This window comes from Lepisosteus platostomus, chromosome 3 (assembly GCF_059453375.1).
Source record: "Lepisosteus platostomus isolate fLepPlt1 chromosome 3, fLepPlt1.hap1, whole genome shotgun sequence".
In the NCBI taxonomy this organism is placed as follows: Eukaryota; Metazoa; Chordata; class Actinopteri; order Semionotiformes; family Lepisosteidae; genus Lepisosteus; species Lepisosteus platostomus.
The window spans coordinates 43,293,024-43,306,211 of record NC_142613.1 but is presented as its reverse complement, the minus strand read 5'-3'; positions in this window follow the sequence as shown (position 1 = coordinate 43,306,211).

The window sequence follows — 13,188 nt, the reverse complement described above, 5'->3', positions numbered from 1 at the left end:
TCTCTAGCAGACAGGTCATCTAATTTACCTAAAACTTCCCTGAGTCTGTCTTCACTTTCCTCATTTTTCACTCTCTTTTCTCTGATTATATCCAACAACTCAACTCGCTCCGCCTTATATCTTTCTAGCTTTCCCTGAAGCTTTTGAAACTTTGTCAGCTCTGACAAAGACAGTTCCAGCTGTTTAGCTAGATTTAAGGCGAAACTCGATAGGACCTGAACTGCGTTCACGGACCCTCCTGTGTTAAGCTGGTTCGCTACTTTAGCTACTAAATCTACTTGCAGCTTCTCAATATCATCAAAGTTCAACTTTTCGATACCGCTCCAGTAACCAGGATTGTCGTCGCTAGAAATAGTACTTATAAGCGACTCCACTTCAGACATTTTAGCAGCCATTGTCATTACGTCAGAGAAACGTTAAGAGTATTACTTTTTTTCCTTTTTACTAAAATACAGTATGGAATTTAAACACCCGAGCAGATGGATTTCCAATCAGCACACGTTACACTAAACGCTAGAAAACAGGGGGATTTCTTTGCGCAGTTATCAGCACACCCGGTATTCGCGTATAGAAGCCGCGGCGCTGTGCTGAACTTGAACTCACAGCAATATCAGTTATTCTGTGCGATTGATTCTCATTTCATTCTTAACTCCGCCCACCCAGGGACGCCATTAAATGTAGTGGTTTTGATGGGTTTACTGAGACAATTATTAATTGTAGCAGTAATCACGAGGTTGTTCGTCGGGGCTTTTAGAAAATCAATCGTCAGAACAACTAACAACGCACACACACGGGTTCAATACACGGGATACATTTATTAATATAACTGTGCAACAAACATATACCAGTCTGCCTGGATACGAGCGGCAGACCTTACGGTGAGGGTTATCAATATACAAGGTATATAATCTCGAAGAGATGCAAACACAAAGAGATACACAACAGAGAATATATGTCAATATCTATCGTTCGGTTACCAAATCGCTAATCAGTGTTATTACCCACTGTTACTCTAAACTCGGAAGTGAATACATTACTCATGAATTAAATTGATAACAACTGGTGTTGAGGTACAATTGAATTCTCGAGACGCAATGTAGAACATGGGGTTTACTTATCCACTGTGTTGGGATTTGGAATTCCCGGCACGAACACCAAACCAGCTGACAGGCTCTGTTGCAGCCTCTGTTGCAGCGGTTGTCCAATGGGCGTTGTGACGGCGTCCTCTGGCTACCGGCCAACCAGTCGAGGTGCAGCTCGGAGTAGGACGGGCGGAGGAATCTGACTGCGGCGCGCAGGGCAGTCGTTGCTCCGAGGGGATCTACCAGCAGTCCGGCTGGCTAGTAGAAAGTCTCTATGCACAGAGTGTGACCGCGAGTCCTCACAAGTCACTCTTTTGCCTGGGAAGAAACTGGTTCGTTCCCGGTCCAGCGCTGCTTCTGAATAAGCTATTCAGGTTGTCGACGAGGGTCCAACTGTAGGCTGCCGTTGATCAAGCGGAGCATTCACGTTGGTAGAATTCTGAGTACGTACGGGTTCCTCGGCCTCGCGCTTTGAACAAAGTCCAAGTCCTTTTGCAGACAACAGCAGTTGTCACGTGATTGTCTCTGAGGATGCGCGAAAATGGCCAAGGAGAGCCCAGAACTGAGCTTGCGCTCCCTTTTTGATCAAGACCCAGATGTGTGCTGATTGGTTGAGAGTTTGGCGGGCATTGTAGACCCACGTGGTATTACCACGCCCTGCCAGTCCCTGATTGGTTGGTCAAGGTGAGATATGAGTCACTTAGTCTTGACACTTAGGAATGCAGTCCAGATGTCCATTCGGCACTCCCTAGACTGATAGGCGCCAATGCATGACCATTGATCATGATAGCCAGGCTTAGCTAAGTGCATCCCCCTTTGGGAGCTGGTTTCTTATCACAAGAAAACATCTTAAATCAGCTTGCATGAATTCTTTCTCTGTGGCTGCACCACAGAGATGGAGGGTGAGATGGGGCCTCTTTTAGGAGCATACCAACGCTTAATTCTGTCTTATTAACAAGCATTGCCGCTACACCTGCAACATGTCAAAACAAAAAGAGAAGTGTACATGAGATTTAGCATGAAGGCAAGAAAATAATATGCAGACTGAAGTAGAAGTACCATTCTGACAATAGCTGGAGGTTTTTATGTCTGCTGAGTTATCCTAGTATTGAAAGGTAAACCAGTGCACATGGAGCTGGATAATGGAGTAGCAGTTTCCCTTATTCCTTAGTCAGTGTACAGAAGGTACAGTGTACAGTCTACCTCCAACACCTACCATCAAAGCCTATTTAAATCACCCTGAAGACTTATACCTGGGAACCTTGCTAAGGAGCATTAATGTCAACGTGGAGAGGAACAGACAGCCATTATTTGTAGTGAAAGGCAACTACAGGGTCAATCATGGCTTAAAAAGATCAGACTTAGCTGGACTGAAGTGCACAACATAAAAAAAAGAGAGGAAGACCTAACAGCAGTATTGAATAATAAAGGCAGTGGCTTGCTTTTCTTTTTTAGAGGTGAGCAGCATGTCGTAGATGGCACCATTACACCCATTGGCCAGAAAACCTATGGCCACACATTCATGTGAATCTTGTGGGATCATTAAGATGCAATGTTCTTGGCTGTTGCTGCCCACTCAAAATGGCCTGATTTGATAGGAATGCCTTCAATTTAGCTGAGAGCACAATCCAGGCAGAGAGAAATGTTTAGTCACTATGGACATCCTGAACAACTTTTCAGTGTCAACAGTTAGTATCACAAGAGTTAACAAATATCAATAAGAAGAATAGAATTTAGCCTATTTCATCTGTGCCATACCATGCTGCCACAAAACCTTAGCAGAAAGATCTGTGAAGACCATGAAAAACGTGATAAAGTAGTCTTTATGCTCTCTTATAGAAACACACCACATGTGTTTTTGTGTTTTTACACGTGGTCGTGCTCTCGGGCTCAAAACCTTTCCATTCACTCCAAATGGGTTCTTGCTACAGTAAATGCACAAACAGGAGTAGTGTCCTACACTGCTGAAACAGAAGGTCATCTTAACTGGGAATGAAATGTTTACCAATTATTGCTTAAGACAACAATTCCAATGGATAGGCCCCATGTGGATATTCCTGAGTTTTCTGATGGAATCATTCCTTCTGTCTAAAAACCATCAATTCTAGAATTACCTGGTTGGGATGATTCAGGCAGGGAATTAGAACCATCATTTTCTCCACCTCGAGATCAAGAACCTTGTGATCAAAATTTTCCAGTGGAATTTTAGAAAGACACACTTTGTCAAAAGAGACCACCTCAATGTTTGAATCTGTAGATTAGGAGCAGAGTAATCACCTTAGATATACCCAGGTATTGAGATTTTCCACCTCTCATTCTTAGTTTAGGAAATGCGTGTATGTTCTGTTACTGTTCATGATAAGGGGGAGGGGTATATCTGTTATGACTTGTTGTAGGATTAAAAGGACTGGGAAAATTTGAAGAACATTCAAGTTGCGTTGAAGTGTGCAGATGTTGTTTGAAAATAAAAGCTGCATTTTGTACTCACCTCTGTTTCGTGTCTGATTAATGTGGTTATCTGTCTCTTACTAAAGTGCACGCTAAGTGAGACAGAGATGCATGAAGGGAAGTCCTAGGTCTGAGATATACAGTATATGTATGAGAGTGGAAGTGGGCGAGATTAGGATCTAATCTTTCTCCCATAATTCAAAAATGTTATAAACTTCTTGTTTGATAGAGAAAAGTTCATGTAATGATATTCAACTATACAGTTTGAGTATATTAATCATACAATTCAAGAAAAACTTATTTTAATTTCAACTACTAATGTGCAATCAAATAAACTTTTAATTTAATTCTACATTTTAAGTACTACATCATTTTCACATTTTAAAAATTGAACAGTTTCATGAACAGGAAAGAGGGTTGGTACGTTCTAGTTGCTGTTGAGGTGAAAAATACTTTATACACGTAACAAATTTGAATTAGCTATTTTTTTCGTATATTTTTAATAAAACATTTCACTGTACCTTGATTAATTGGGGGTGACTTTTAATTATTTTATTTTAGGTAAACAAATATCATTCTGTATAATTTATGAACTTTCAGAACAGGTCTTGATAATAAATATTATTTGAAGATTAAGTTAATGAGATTTACAAGCATTTAAAATCTTTTAGTTTTAGCAGGAAAGTTCCAGTGTTCTGTCTGTAAAATGTCACCTTGAATGTTATTTCTATTTTCAGAAGATATGCCACAATAGTTCTGTCTGTCATCAGACAGGTGTTATAGGACATTGGGGTTGAGAACATTTAGTGAATTTGAGAGACAGTGATTAGTGATTGTGCAGTCACCAGAGATTGTGCAGTTTATATAAACAAAGTGCTAAAAAATGATCCAAATTAACTCAAATATATCCTTCAGAAATATTTAGTAAAGTCTAAAAATTCTACAAAATTGGTGATATACAGAATAGTGCTCTACCAGGGTACTACGATCCATGCACAGTTTTCACATTTTGTTGCTTTAAAGCCTGCATTCATTTGCTGTGAAGTAGCAATTATTAATTTCTATACACACAATGTATTTTACACATTCAAAGCATTTCAAATTTCATAATGTTTGAATAATTTGCTTTGAGGTAAACCTAAAATAATTTAGGTGCACAAAATTACCTTAATAAGCCAAAACGTTGTTGAATGCTACACATAATTTCACAATAAATACATCTTTCGGGGAAAGAAACAACCAAGGAGGCCAAGGAGCTTTCAAGACAGCTGAAGTTGTAGAAAGGCAGGAAGAGAGGGGTATATAAGAACTTCCAGTGACATTTGATATTTAATAGCTGTGATTCACTGAATTTTTGCTTGATTTCTCCCTAGTTTTATTCATTCTCTTTTCAGAGAATTCATTTTTCTTTTTCTTTATTTTGTTTACTTGTAGGATCTACCTTCCGTACCATGGCCCTGAAGATGAAGGATGGTTTGTTCACAGCTGTGACACCCATGGGAAACTGATTCAGATCTACCCCAGAATGATGATATACCAATTAAAGAGTGATCTCTAGCTGCACAAAGCAATATCACCATAAAGACCAGATTGTAGTTAAGTATTTGAACCTTGTTAAAAGAGATTGCTATTCTATGTTTGTTAGTTACTGTGATTTCCAGTGTAAAGAATACCTCAGTAAAAAACAACCTCTCCTGGTAAATGAATGCATTTTTAGAATATGGAGATGGGTTCTCATTGTTTTTGTAGTATTAAGGTTTACAATCTCAATAAATCCCTTAAATGAGCGCTTCTTGAACACACTGAAAAATGACTTCTCTGAGACACTGGCTTGGAAACTGGAATTGGAAAAGAGAAGGACACTCCTCTATGTGTTAACTTTCACCTTATATCTTTATTGAGTTCCAACTTTAAGCTGTATGCCAAGGTACGGGTGCACAGGCTTTAAAATTTTATAAATAGATTAATACACCATGACTAGTCAGGATTTGTCAGGAATTTAGCTAGCTACAGATAATATTTGTCACTTTCTACGTATCATCCATCTCTCCAACAATGACAATTGTGCTTCTGCTCTTCTGCTGTTGGATGCTGAGAAAACTTTTGAATTGGATTATCTGTGGACAGTTTTAGACCATATAGATCTAGGTACAGCCTTAATCAAAATTATTAAAATATTAAATTCAAACCTCTCAGATATGGTTATGACCAATTTTGTCCGCTCTCTTCAGTTGGCTACTGTATGTCCAGTAGTACTCGCCAGGGATGCTCTCTCTTACCAGTACTGTTTACCATCTCATTAGAACCCATAGTGCAGGCAGTTATTAGTTTTCATGATATTGCTCCTATTTAAATTAAATCCAGGCAACATCATACAGTATATCCTTGTATGGAGATGTTATCCTCTTATTCTTTATGAATCCCAACTACTCACTCCCCACTTTACTTGACAATTTTAACAATTGTAGCCTGTTGTCTGGTTATAAAATCAACTGGACTAAATCAGCACTACTTCCTTTAAATACTGCATTGGTAGATACAGCTCTACCTGGAAATATTTCAGCAGTTAGGCATTTTAAATGTTTAGGTGTTAAATTCTACTCCACTTGGAATACTATAGTTTCAACTAACTTTAATGGTATCCTTAGACAAGTTAAGACTGATTTGGATATATGGTCACAACTAACTCCTTTCAAGCCTTTTCATCTCTCTATATTTAAAATGAATATACTCCATCAATCAATTTCTAACTGTTGGTGACTTACTGTTTCAAGGAGACAACTGGAGGAAAAATCAAATTACCCACACAGCCAACAAGATTTGCTTTTCTCTGGCATAGAGTATATCTGAATAAAATAAAAATTATGTTTTGACTACATTGTTTTTTACCAAATTACAGAAAGTTACCTATTAGAAAGCATCAAGAGATAAAGGATAAAACGTCTTTCATACTCTTGAATTTTTCATAATGCTTGTCTCTTATCTTGTGGTCTATCTTAAATCTGGGCAAAAATGTATCTTACAACAAGACAGTGACCCACATCTCAATGTTACAACTAAACTGGAGTGGCTTAAGAATAAAAAAGTAAACATTCATGAGTGGGCCAATCAATGTTATGATATGAATCTTATTGAAAATCTGTGGAAGGACTTGAAAACTGCTGTCGATAAGCAATCACTAAGAAATGTGAGATAGCACGAACAAATGTGCCAAGAATAAAAGGCAGCAATTGCACCAAGCTGTTGTGCAAAGCTGGCCGACGTACCCAAAAATACTTATTTCAAAGGTTTATTCAGGGGTTTGAATACTTTTGCAATAAATGTATTTCAGTTGATGCTTTATGTCAGTTTTTGCTGTCCTTATTCTAACATATTTTACCTTTAAAGTCTTCAGTTTGAACATTCTGGTTTTGAATAAAATATGAAGTAAAAAAAAATGTTTCCATAACATTGTAAATTAAAAAAACTTTGAGGTTTAAGTCCATGCTGAAAATTTACAAAAACATCTTGTAGTACACCCAGTTTAAGAATCACATGTGTATATACAGTATATTATATTAGAAGAGTTGACAGTAGTATGACATTTATTTTCTAGGTGAGACAGCAGCTTTACAAGTAAACACAAGAAAATAAAAACAAATCTTCAACCTGGACCCTTACAACACCTGTGTAAAATAAATGAACTAAAATATCCAAAATGACTAACATAAAGCACCATTATGGAAAAAACAGTCCGTTCCAGTCTTATGTGTTGTGGCATCTTAGGTCACCCAGAGTTCTCTCCACTCCGACACTGCAACTGCTGCTGTTTTCACACATGCCTTTCAAATTTCAAATTTTTAAACCTTCTAAAGGTTTAAAAACATTTTAAAATTTTAAATATTATTCTCACAGTACACTAGTTTCTGAAAATTTTGCAAAACAACATCTATTAAAGCTGAACAAGACATTTTGAATTAACTGTACAAAAATAGTGCATGCCTTTGAATGTAAAAAAAACTACAAAGATTTAAACACACTCATATGTGTCCATTTTGGTTTGTTCTTTTTCAGCTTTAGATATAGTTAGTAGTTTGGAAGATTAATTTAAATCTACATTTTAAAAAATTGGATTTCATATACTGTATGTATTGTGAATTTGCTCCTAGTATTCACTCATGATATCTAAAGGTAGCAATGCACATGTGCAAAATAGTGCCACTGTGAAATATATTGTTAATGCTGTGAAAGGTGAGGTAATATTTAAAGATGGTCATGTACACAATTGAGTACTAGTGAGAGATTAAACGTCTAAAAGCAAACTTTTACTTAATCATATATTTTTAAAGGAATTTTACTCAGGTAACACTGAGTTAATACTTTTTTACATCCCCTTACCCTGCCATAAAAAGAGTAACAAAGTTGAAGTAAGTAATAATAGACCAATAAGCATTTTATTACACACATTGGTATGGATCAGATAATAACTAAACTAGAGGAAATAGATTCCTAGTTGATAATCAGCATCTGACAACACAATGTCAAATCAATGAAATAATTCTTATGAATTGGGCATATTCAAAGAATTTAAATATTAATTGGGCACATTTAAATTTTCAAAGTGTTTGATAAAGTTTCTCAAAGATTGATTAATTCTCAAATAGTAATCAATAGGCATTCAAGGTAATGTATGTTTGAACTGAGAACTATATTTCTGAAATTGGAGTGAGGTATTTTGTGGAGTAGCATGGGTATCTGTATTAGGAATAGTGCAGTTCCTAATTTATATAAAAATGTAATAGGATTTTAGCTATGATCTGGTATAATTAATGAAATAATGAAGTTTACGGATGATAAAATAAGATGATCAGCACTTTAAAGACTGCAAAGGGAACTCATAAAATGCATGAAATTTAAATAAGCTCTGAAGAATCTGGTGATTTTTAATTTAGTTATTTATTGTAGCATTCCGCTTTCACGGCAGTGGACTGGATTGTCGCCCTTTGACCCTTTCCAGCAGCAGTTTCCTTCACCTTCCAGAAGGGCTATATAAGGAGGAATCGTCAGGCATTCGCTCTCTCTCCCCTCGTGGCATGCTAGGGGTTACCTCGCAACTGTGAGCTCTGTGAGCTCTTCTTTCACCTTGCACCTGCCAGCAACTACCGCGCGTTGTGTACCAAAAAGGGCAAAAGACTCCTCCCTTTTGTAATGCAACTTGCCTTCTGTCTATTCAGTCTCTCCTCCTCACATTAGTGTCAGGAGCAGGATGAATCAAATCCAAGCAGCCGATTTACTTGGACGGAATGATGGAGACAAGCCCAGACGAGACACCACAGAGCCAGAGGAAAGGTGACGCGCTGCCAGCACCCAGCGCCATGGTAACTCAGATGCCATTTCAAGGAGACCTTACCTCAATGTTGATTGTGCGCATTGTAGGTGTGCAGTGAGTGCAGGCAAAGAGACGACCAACCTGGGAAAATGGCAGGTCAACTGCCCTCTGTTAAGGCCTTATCGGCGCAGTGGCCAGGCCTGAGGGTCAAGAGATGAGCTCTGCAGTGATGATGGACCCACCCTGCAACAACGGAGCACCGGTGGCAGGTGGTGGTGCCAGAAGCACTCAGAACCAAGATCCTGAAGGCCAACCATGGGCAGCCCAGGTTGGGCCATTTCAGCATAACAAAGATGCTCTGTCATCTCCAGCAAGCCTACAATTGGGGACGCATGCGACAAGACATTGAGGCATTCTGCAGACGGTGTGATGCATGTGTCGCCAGGAAAGTGCCAACTGGACAGACAAGAACACCCTTTCAGCCTTCCCCAGTGAGTGCGCCGATGGAAAGCATGGTTGTGGAAATCCTAGGACCCTTGCCTCAGACGCCAAGAGGCAACCAGTTCATACTGGTGGCCATGGATCACTTCACTCAATGGCCCGAAGCCTACACTCTCCTGGACCAGGAAGTGTAGACAGTGTGATGCCTTGGTCAAAGGGTTCTTTGGCAGGTTTGGGATTACCTAAGACATTCACTCAGACCAAGGGCAGAACTTCGAGTCAAAGGTCTTTGCCGGTATGTGCCAGCACGTAGGGATCCGGAAGACCAGGACCATTCCTCTTAACTCTCAGGGGAACAGTCTCGTGGAAAGATTCAGTAGGACCTTCACCACCCAGTTGTCTTTGCTGGTCAGCCAGCATAAAAAAAATTGGGACTCACAGCTGCCACTGATGTTCTTTGTTTGTCGGACCGCAGTCCAAAACTCCACTGCATGCACTCCGGCCCTCCTTATGCTGTGGCGAGAGCTCCAGACACCGGCACCCCACCGCTGGCTGAAGGACCAGAGTATGCAACCCAGCTGCAGGATAGAATGGCGACCGAATACCGATTTCGCTGCAGCAGTCCCAGGCAGCTGGACAGAGATTTTGGCAGAACTATCAGGTATGGGCCCCAGATTGACCATTCCAACCTTAAGAAAGGGTCTGGGTCTACAGCCCCAGCTGCATCCAAGGCGGAAGCTCAAAGCTCAATGGGTGGGGCCCTGCACTGTCTTGGAGTGTGTGGTAGAAGCAGGGTGTGGATGCCCCCACGAGCCCGGTTGGTTGTGCTGCACCAAGACCGGCTGGCCCCTTACAGAGGTATTGCCACGCAGTCTCTCTCCCCATCCTGCTCTCCTAGTCCAGGTGCCCCTGAGGAGTGTGAGTCATCAGGAGCTGAGGAGCCAGATGATAGAGATGGGCCAGACCACAGGGACTTCTCGTTCTCCTGGTTTCCAGCTGCCTGTGTCCCTGCCCAAGCACCAACTCCAGTTCCAGACCAGGATCAGAAAGAGGTGGCGACTGACCGGCTTCGAGGATTTCCAGATGTTCCCCGGGTACGGGGGCTTGGGGGCTGTGTAGCATTCCACTTCCTCCCAGCAGTGGACCGGATTGTCACCCTTTGACCCTTCCCAGCAACAGTTTCCTTCCAAAAGGGCTATATAACACAGAATATATGTGACAGAATTACTCAAACTGTGGTACACGTACTGGCAGTGGTATGCGGAGTGCCGCTAGGTGGTACGCCAAATGACCCTGGAACTGTGTCGTGTGCGCAGAAAATTGGGACGGGTTTTCATATTTTGTATTTTAATATGTGTCGAATACGCAGCCTACGTACTACGATACAGTGTGCGCTAATACTTCAGTGGACACAAGAGATACTCTGTAATTCTATACCACTCTATAGGAATGCGTGGTACGGACGCAAGTGACCAATTGTATTTAAAAAAGCTACTGTATCTCCAGCAAATAGGGAGGAAGGAGAATGTGCGTGATTTTGGAACAATGCCAACGTTGTAAACACAAGAATGCATAGAAATCCGTGCTACGAATGTTGGTAATCTTGTGAGCACAGGAAAGCGTGATAGATAACAGAAAAAATATTTAAGAACTGTTCTAAGTTAATTTGAGAAAAATACACTGAGCGTCTCTGTGTTTCGCTCCCATGCGCATGAAATAAAAACTTAAAATAAATACGGAAATGAAAACGGAAACGCAGAAAAATGCAAGCTTGCGGCTTGCTAAAACAGGTAAGCCCTACACTATTTGTGAAGAACTTTGTTTACTGTTGGCAAAAGAGCTGACATGTATAATGTGTGGAGAAAAAGCTGCTAAACAGCTCGACCTGCTGCCCCCCCCCCCCCCGAAAGCCACAGTCATTCATAGAATTATTGAAATGAAGGATGATATCAAAAGTACACTGATAGAGCGCGTTAAGATGAGCAGATGTTTTTCACTGCAATTAGATGAGTCTGTAGTCGATTTGCTCGTTTACGTTAGATACGAGTTTGAGGGTAAGCCGCTACCCACAGGAACTACAGGAGAGCACATATTTCAGCTTCTGGATGAATTTATCGAAGAGAATGGCATCGACTGGATAAAATGTGTTGGAGTTTGTACAGACGGTGCTAGAGCGATGACAAGCCGACATAACGGTGTAGTTGCACGAATTAGAGAGGTTGCTTCAGAAATGAATGGACGCATTGCAACATCCACCGCGAGACCTTTGCCGTCAAGAAAATGCCTGACGATTTAAAATGTTAGACTCTGTTGTGAATTGTATCAAGGCTCAAAAAATTAATTCACATCTGCTTTGCTTGACTAAACAGGCTCACCCCTCTCACTGAAATGGTGCATTTTTATTAGTTGTTGTTACTGTTTTTTTCTGTAAAACAATTTGACGAGCCACCTTTAAAGGCGCTAGATCAAATAAAGATTATTATTATAATAATATTTATTATATGTATGTGTGAGTGTGTGTGCACGCGCTCATGTTGGTCATTGAGAATTTCTGGGGTTCCTATAAGATGATGACTTGTAGGTGGTACTTGGATGCTTTGGTTGGATCAGGGGTGGTACTTGGTCCATAAAGTTTGAGAACCACTGACATACGGTATAAAAATATAAAAATGATAAATTGCAAATTGTTTATATATAAATGTGTTAACCATTCTATGTATACACAAAAGAGAAGATTCACAAGTACATGTATGAATTGCATGTTGTGTGACCTGAATTTTTTCTAATTTGTCATACTGAGCAAACAAAAATGGAGAATGTCAGAGAGTGGCAGAGAGCTATATTTTTCTCTGTCAGAAGTTCCTGCCATAATACAGTTGTGTTCTTAATGGCAAACTCAGATTTAACATGTGCACATGGAGAGGTGGGTGGTTTGTAACAGAAGTTGTAGGTTAAAAACTGTTTTGTTCCATAGGATGGAAAATATAGTTCTAAGTTTAACGGGATCCTGGAGTGATTGAACACTCTTATTCAGCCTCATTCTATTTTCATAAAAAGCAAATTTCAGTTTAACTATCCCACAGCTCATTGCACAGCAGTACCACACTGGATCCTCTAAAGCCATCTATATGTTTTGCATTTTTTAAGGTACATTAACCATTCTAATTGTAGTTGCTGCGGCACTTATGCATCATTGGTCTCGGGTGATGGCTGGACATTTTCTTTTAGTACAGGTCTTCATTATCCTTCTCACAAACACAGAAAAAGCAAATGCTGTGCACCTGCTTGGTGCATTTTGAGTAAACTCAGGTTTGATTCTGTTTATACAGTACATTCTAATTAATCGTGTCCATGTTTTCTCATAAAATGATAATTTTCAACAGCCTTGATCCAGCATAATACTGTATATAGAGTAGCTGCAAGAAGAGGTTTACCTTAATAGTTTCCAGAATGTGTGATTATATCACCAGGGGTGGGGGGGGGGACAGTGTGAGCAATAAAAAATAGATGACTTGATGAACTGAAAAAAACACATGATATTATCAATTCAGAAAAAAAATAAAATTTTGAAATGTTAAATTCTGAAATGTTTAAATTTGTTTCATACAATGTTATACAAGAGACTTGATTGCTGAGAAGCAATTACTGAATGCTCATCATTATGCCGCTCAAGAATTAATGTATAATAATTATTACACATCATTATACTTATATGTTTTATTTAAAAAAATGCTTTTTAACGTAGTCCTTGATAATATAAGAAGGATATACCTCGCTATTGCTATTTCTGGCTTTATTTACATATTCATTTGATTTCATAATATTAAAAATTACAGAAAGAAAGAAATTGTATCAATTTAATATTAAATGAACTGCTTTTAAAATAAAGTAAATTGCAAAAGCTGTTGC